Source organism: Malus sylvestris, chromosome 7 (genome assembly GCF_916048215.2).
Source record: "Malus sylvestris chromosome 7, drMalSylv7.2, whole genome shotgun sequence".
In the NCBI taxonomy this organism is placed as follows: domain Eukaryota; kingdom Viridiplantae; phylum Streptophyta; class Magnoliopsida; order Rosales; family Rosaceae; genus Malus; species Malus sylvestris.
In genome coordinates this window covers 22,996,869-23,004,600 of record NC_062266.1, presented here as the reverse complement: position 1 = coordinate 23,004,600, position 7,732 = coordinate 22,996,869, and the positions used below count along the sequence as shown (strand labels likewise).

Genomic DNA, 7,732 nt, shown 5'->3' with positions numbered 1-7,732 from the left:
AACCGACAACTGCTTCACTTAGAAGAACTACCTAGAAAAACTCGTGAAAAAAGCCAATGTTGACAGATACTTGGACAAGCCAACTGCGCAGCTTCAAAAGAACGCAGACGATGACGAAGAGCCACCAATCAAAACGATTCGAATCAATGGCATCTTTACCGAGTTTGAGCACTTGGGGGCCACTAGTAACTCCAAAAAAAGGAAGATCCAGCAGGCTTTACTAGTCTCACAGGTCCAAGTAGTCGACTCCCAACTTGAACCCATCATTAGCTTCACCGAGCAGGATGTAGAAATCGTCAATTTCCCACACGACAACACACTAGTAGTATATTTCCAACTAGCCAATGTTATAGTTGATAGAATGATGGTTGACAATGGAAGTGTAATCAACCTACTCCAACTCTCAATCATTCAAGGATGGGCCAGGAAAGCATAATCATACGCCGAGCAGAAGTACTCACCAGATTCAACGGGCACACCTCAACTACTATTGGCCACATCACACTTGACATGAAAACAACACTAGTTGTCATAAAGTAGACGTTCACGGTCGTAAGCAACCCATCTCTCTACAATGGGATTCTTGGGACACCTTGGTTAATCAAGCTAGATGTCATCATTTCCGTCAAGTATCAAAAGATCTAATTCTGCATCCCTAGAAGAGGAGTAAAAAAGATCAAGTCTGATCAGGCCGCATCTTGACGATGCACTGTGCAAGTATTGAAGGAGTTAAAGAAGAAAGCCTTTATCCCAATAAAGGCTACCAAGGTCCAAATAAGCGAATAAGCTACCAAATAGCAATAGCAGATCGAGAATATGGCGCCCAAGTAGACGAGATAGGATGAAAACCCGAAGAGGACGCCGAAGACATCATTCTTGATCCTCAGTAGCCAAAAAAGACAGCTATAATCGGCTTACGTCTAAACCCAGTTGAGAAGGAAGAACTCACGGTTTTCCTTAGAGAAAATCGAGACATATTTACATGGTCACCTTCCGACATGTCTGGCATCTATCCCGAGATAGCTTACCACAAGTTACACATCGACCCTGCTACCAAATCGGTGATCCAAAAGAGAAGACATTTCGCACCTGAGTGACTAGCGATCATCAAGGCGGAAATTGGCAAGCTACTGGATGCCGAATTCATAGAAGAGGTAGCGCACTCAGCATGGTTTGCCAACATAATGCTAGTCATGAAGAAAGAGAAGGGTAAATTTAGGGTTTGCATAGACTACACCGACCTCAACAAAGCATGCCCAAAAGATCCTTATCTGGTTTCTCGAATCAATCTTTTAGTAGATTCAACTTCCGGGAACTAACTGCTCAGCTTCTTGGACACGTACTCCGGCTACAACGACATAGCCATGTACGAGCCCAACAAGGAAAAAATCGCATTCGTAATCGAGCAAGACATCTACTGCTACAAGGTCATACCTTTTGGCCTCAAGAACGCATGAGCCACTTACCAAAGGTTAGTAAATATGATGTTTAAGAAGTAAATTAGGGTAACCATGGAGGTCTATGTCAACGACATCATGGTAAAAGGCAAGCAATGGTCGGACCACATCCGTAACCTAGCGAAAACTTTCAACATCCTCATAAAGTACAAGATGAAGCTCAACTCCACCAAATGCACGTTTGAAGTATCTTCAAGCCGATTCCTAGGGTACTTGGTAACCAACGAGGAATTGAAGCACATCCTAAGAAAATCCGAGCGATCCTAGAGATGAAGTCTTCAACTACCTTGAAGGAGATTCAAAGCTTGACCGAAATAACAACTGCCCTCAACCGCTTTCTTTCGCGGTCCATTGATCGATGCAAACCCTTTTTCAAGGCCATCAAGAGGGCACAACAAGACAAATGGGATGAAGAGTGCGAAAGAGCTTTCCAAGACCTAGAGAAGTGTCTCACATCACCTCTCTTACTATCCAAGCCAGACGCAGCGGAAGACTTATACATCTACTTGGTAGTTTCAGAAGTAACAGTAAGCTCTGCCTTCATACGAGAAGAGTTGGGGGCGGGCCCAACTGCTAGTATTATACACTTCTAAAGCTCTTCTCGATGCGGAAACTAGATACTCGAAGATCAAAATATTAATTTTCACGCTAGTTGTTGCGACTCGAAAGCTCAGACCATACTTTCAAGTTCATACAGTCATCGTCATGACTCAATATCCTCTACGATCAATCCTACATGGTCCAAACGTTTCTCAACGAGTAATGAAATGGGCGCTGGAACTTGGCCAATACCGTTTAATTTTCCAACCCCACACAACGATAAAGGCCTAAGCCTTGGCAGATTTCATAGCGGAATAACAAAGTAGCCCAACAACGCCCCAGAAGTAGTCGAGCACACCTTAGCCACGCTTACTTCACCCAATGGAGACTTCTGGCACTTGTATGTCAGCATCACATCCAACTACAAAGGCTCGGGGCAAGCGTGGTCCTTGTCACCCCAGACGGTTCAATGCTCGAGCAGGCAATCACTCTAGGCTTCAAAGCATCCAATAATGAAGCAAAGTATGAGACCCCACTAGCAGGCCTTTAAATGGCAAAAGACTTAGTGGTGAAGAAGCTCGTAATTCATTCTGATTCCCAACTAATCACCAGCCAGACTACTGGGAAGTACACGGCAAAACATCCGAGGATGGCGCAATACTTAGAGAAGGTACGAAAGCAGCTTGAGGCATTTCAAAATTACACTTTTACTCAAGTTCCGCGGGCAGACAATGCCCACGCGGATGCGCTAACCGGCTTAGGCTCCTCCCTCGACCACCAACTCAAACGCTCAATTCCGGTGTAGTATCTAGATAAGCCAAGCATAAAGGCGGAGCCGGTAGCTAAGGTGTCATAGGTTAGTATAACTTTTAACTGGTAAAGTTCTATTATAAACTACCTGGTCAACGGCATACTCCCCAACAAAAAGTTAGAGTCTAGAGAGCACCAAATAAAGGCAGCACGCTATTACATGTGGAATAGCATTCTCGTCTGAAGATCCCACACTGAACCACATCTCCACTACCTAGCGTCTCGCGATGACTTAAAGGTTCTAAGCTCAATCCACGAAGGAATTTGTGGAAATCACTCAAGAGGCTAATCATTAGCACAGAAGGCTCTTAAAGCAGGTTACTATTGGCCTACCATGCACCAAGATGCTAATGAGTTAGTACAAAAGTGTGATCGCTGCCAATGCTACAAGCCGATACCAGCACTACCTGCCAGCGACCTACACCCGTAAACGAATCTTTGGTCGTTTATACAGTAGGCAATCAACCTAGTAGGGCCAATGCCGCCCGCTACTGGGCACATAGGCATAATGATTGTGGCAACTGATTACTTCACTAAATGGGTAGAAGTATAACCTATGAAGACCATGACTCAAACGGACATAGAGCGTTTCATATAGAGGAACATCATTTACCGATTTGGCATCCCTCAATCCATCGTCACCAACAACGGCCCGCAATTCGTGGGCAAATATTTGGCGAAGTTCTTCCAAAAGTATGGCATCAAGCAGCACATGTCCACGCCGAGATATCCTCAAGGCAATGGGCAAGCCGAAGCATCCAACAAGATGATCCTCGACTGCTTCAAGAAATCCCTCACTGACAAGAAGGGAAAATGGCCAGACGAACTCCCCAGATGTCTATGGGTGTATCGCACCACCAAAAGACGAGCAACTAGTTAGACTCCTTTCTCTTTGGCATTTGGTTCGGAAGTAATCATTCCTACCAACATTATCGTGACAATCATCATCACTCTACTGTCAAATATTGAGTAGAACAGTAAGTAGATGACCACAAGTTTAGATCTGGCATATAAGAAGCATAAGCAGACCATCACCCGCATCACAACCTACGAGCAGCAGCTCATCTCCAGTTACAATATAAGGGCCAAGATCCGGCAGTTCCAACCCAGAGATCTAGTCCTAAAAAAGCCTTCATCACTACCCGCAAAGAAGGCTCCAAAACGATGGATCCCATCTAGGAAGGTCCGTACAAGATTAGCAAAGTAGGCGAAAAAGGTAATTTCACTCTCGCCACCATGAACAACAAAGAGATCGAGAAGCAATGGAACTCCTACAACTTGAGGAAGTACCAAGTGTGACCTCCCACTCTATCAAAACCTGAAGACTCTCCAGTTGTTATGCAGCCTTTTACAGCTAAGTTATTCGTTCGTTTCACTCGTTTATAAGGAATTCAGAAGTAATTTACAACTTGGCTCGAATGCATGTCTACAACAACTTATCTTTCCTGCCTTCAAAAGAAGATTGCACCCTTCTTTTAAGGACTTACGGCAGGAATTGCACCCCCGAATGACCAACCATGCTCTCCAGTGCGAAAGGGTAAACTAATTCCCTAACACCCACATGGGTCTACTCTTCAAAGTGGGAGGATAAACTCTACACTCTGAATATCCAGACGTGGATGGGCCGAGCTACCCTAGTATAACTAGATGCATGATGGTTTGCGCCGAGATTCCTAGAAGTAGCCACAATGGTCTTTTTCACGGCTTAGCTAATTAAAGGATTTTAGGTCTCTTAGCCTAATTCGCAGGGAACCAGGCCCTAGAGATGGAGGGGGCACATTATGCAGTACGCCATATGGATGGCTACCCTGGAACCTAAAGTTACTACCGAGTGAACTAAGGTAGCCTACGGTTTTTAGAAGCCTGCATATGGCTTGCCTTTTAAGCAATAAAGCCGCGCTAGACTTATACAATTGCACATTCTTGTGAAAGGTTAAACAAGCTAGCGTGCATATATGAAGCCTTATCCACTGCCGACATGCTACGCAGTCGATAAGCTTCACCACTACTGAGCTCGGAACAATCTACACCAAGTCCTAAAGTGTTGTGGTACTTGCTACGCAACCTACAAAATTGGAGAAAGCCAATGTTAACAACTTAGTGGTTACGCAGACTTGTCTGCTTCTATAAGTAAGGCATCCGGCTGCCATCCCTATGGCTAACAACTTTTCATAGTTCTACATCAACACCTATAGATGCATAAACTGCGCAGGCCTGTCTGCTTATAGAAAAGCAGCACGCCCGCTACTGGCCTATAAAGTCTAAAGGTTAAGGCATGACAAAAGAAGCGAAGAGGGAGAAAAACGAAGGAAACAAGTTTATTAAATTTTCTAGTAAAATTGATAAACAACTAACAAAGACCAAATGAGATCAAGCAAAGCAAAAGAAACAAGGAAAAATAAAGAAAAATCCTAAAGGCTACCTAAAATACTACTCTTCAGCGGATTTGACATCCCACGACTACTCTGTCGCCACACCTTCAGCAGCTGCAATACCCTTAGCAGCGACACCATCCGACACTTCACCCCTAGCTACCCTAGCCTGGGCACCAACCTTTCTGACTACCTCACTAATGGAAGACTTAAAAGTAAAGGCGAACAAGTCTTCTTGAGAAATAGAGAATGTCTCAAAGTCTTTACCAGAAAACTCAAAGTCGAACAGCCGCCTAAAGAGATGATCTACATAACCCAGCTTGTGGAAGTCGGCTTGATTATGAGTAAGCGAAGCCTCGAACCCAGCCTCAAACCATTCAACTACTCATTCTCTTCGAGCAAACAAGCACGAACCCGCTGCTGATCCTCCACTTCTTTCTTCAGATTGTCATTGATCTTCAAGGCAACTTGGAGTTCCAACACTTGAGGCTCAAGCCTATCAACAACCTTCTTGAAGTGGACCAATTGGTTGTAAGTAGCGATAAGTTCTTCATCTTTTACATAAGCAGCGGAGCGGAATTTAGAGATGGCATGCTCAAGATCTTGAATCTGAGGTAAGTAACACTCGATTTCCTTCTCTGCACTTTCATACTTTACTTGGATCGCGTCAAGCCTAGTCTTCAAATCCACGATCTCTTAGCAAGCGATCTCAAGCTATAAAGAAGTGAGGGCAGAGATATTAGACCCCTTCAAAGCAGCAAGCTCATATTCCAATTTCTTGACTTTCTCGGCCAATGAGTAAACTTTGGCTGCCACAGTTCTTGCCACCTCCTTAGCAGCCTTGGTATCCTCTTAATCAATAAGCATGGACTCGGCTGCCAGAATCGCCGTTTTCTGCATCATGGCCAGGAGAGCAGTCTTCTTATACTCAGTCGTATGCTTTGCAAATGAACTTAGGCCAACAACTCATTTGACGCCATCAACAAACTTAGCACATACATCCATGTCCTTAAGCAGATTTGGTTTCAAAAGCGCATAAATCTCAGCAACTTCCCCAGAAATAGACTTGGTGGATTTCTCACGACTACCTGCACGAGCAGTTTCCTTCTTCTCAGCAGGTCTTAACAGCAGAGGGAACGAGTTTTAGCCCCACTTTAGCAGGCAGGGGTACCTTGTCACTCTTCATAGTAGCAAGCATCTCCAAAGGTGAACCAGACTTAGCCCCAGACAGACGTGTTGGCACAAACTTCGGCACCGGGGGCATGAAGGAACTTCTACACTAGGCAATCCTATCAGCAATCGAACTAGTAGCCTTTGGAATGGAAGGCGCCACCGGCACAGATCTAGCAACCTCTTATTTCTCGCTATTAGAAGAAGTCAAGTCAATCACAAGCTTGGGAGCAGCTGGTGAACCCTCGCAAGTAGCAGAAGAAGTCTTCAGCTTCTTCTCAGCATTCATCTTTTGAACAGCCGATGAACCTCCACGAGCAGTGGAAGAAGTCTTCGGCTTCTTCTCAGCAGGCGTCTCTTAAGCAAGCTGGGAATGCCTCTTTTTCCCACCTTCATTTGTAGCAGGCTCCACCACAGTGATAGGACGAGATAAGGCCTCAGCCTTGATTTGTTTTATCTCCTCTCTCAGGGGCAACAAACATTTTTCCCTACGAAAAGAACTAAGCAGCCAACACCACTTACGGTACTCGGAGGGGATATCTAAACCAACATACACTTTCTTCATGTCCGGAGAAGTCTTAGGAGTTGAGCCGAATTTTGAATCTACAAAAGCAGCAGGAGATAATCAGAAAATTAAAAGAGCAGCTTAGCACAAATGCAAAGCAGCCAAGAGATTAAGCAGCTTACTTACCGGATCTGAAGACTGTGGGAACACGCAGCTCGAGGGAAGGATCAGACTCTCATTCTCCACTTATCTCTAAAGTCTCCTTGGCCCAATCATGATCTCCCTTGCTTGAATTATCAAAAAACCTATGGGGAGATCGTAGTTGCCCAACTCCCTCGATGTGGCCTATGTCAAAGAAGTACCAAAATTCGTTAACGGTCAAATCTAAGTCAAAGAATTGGCTAAGATTATGGAATCCCACCATCACACAGACCGCATTCGGAGAACATTGAGCGGGGGCACATCTTATGGAGCAAAGCACTTCTTGGAAGAAACGCGGCATGGGAATAGTAAACCCCAACACAAAAAAGTAAGGGTGAAACTTGATGGCTCTCTGAGCCCCATCGCATGGCTCACGACTGCTACCATCCTTAACATGCTTCACACGCACTCCCGACGGAATGGCATGCCAATATGCCTTGCGGAAGTCTCCAAACAAGTCATCAGAGCTAATCTTGAAGTGAGCAGCCTTGAAGTAGCCAACCTTTCTTAAAGGCTCACCTTGATGATACAATGGTGGCACACCATCATCTTTCTTGTGGCTCGAGGAAGACATGCTTGAAATTCTACAAAGATACAAGAGGGATTTGTTAGAAGGTTGCTGAAAAAAAAATTGGTGAAGGCCCAAGCTGCAGGAACCATGCTAGGCCCCACGGCCT

The 7,732-nt window shown here is 44.9% G+C and overlaps 1 pseudogene; it reads right to left on the bottom strand.

Annotated features, from left to right (window-relative positions):
- Nucleotides 1-6,145: 6,145 nt before the first annotated feature.
- LOC126629803 (uncharacterized) lies at nucleotides 6,146-6,638 on the bottom strand (annotated as a pseudogene).
- Between the last annotated feature and the right edge of the window lie 1,094 nt (nucleotides 6,639-7,732).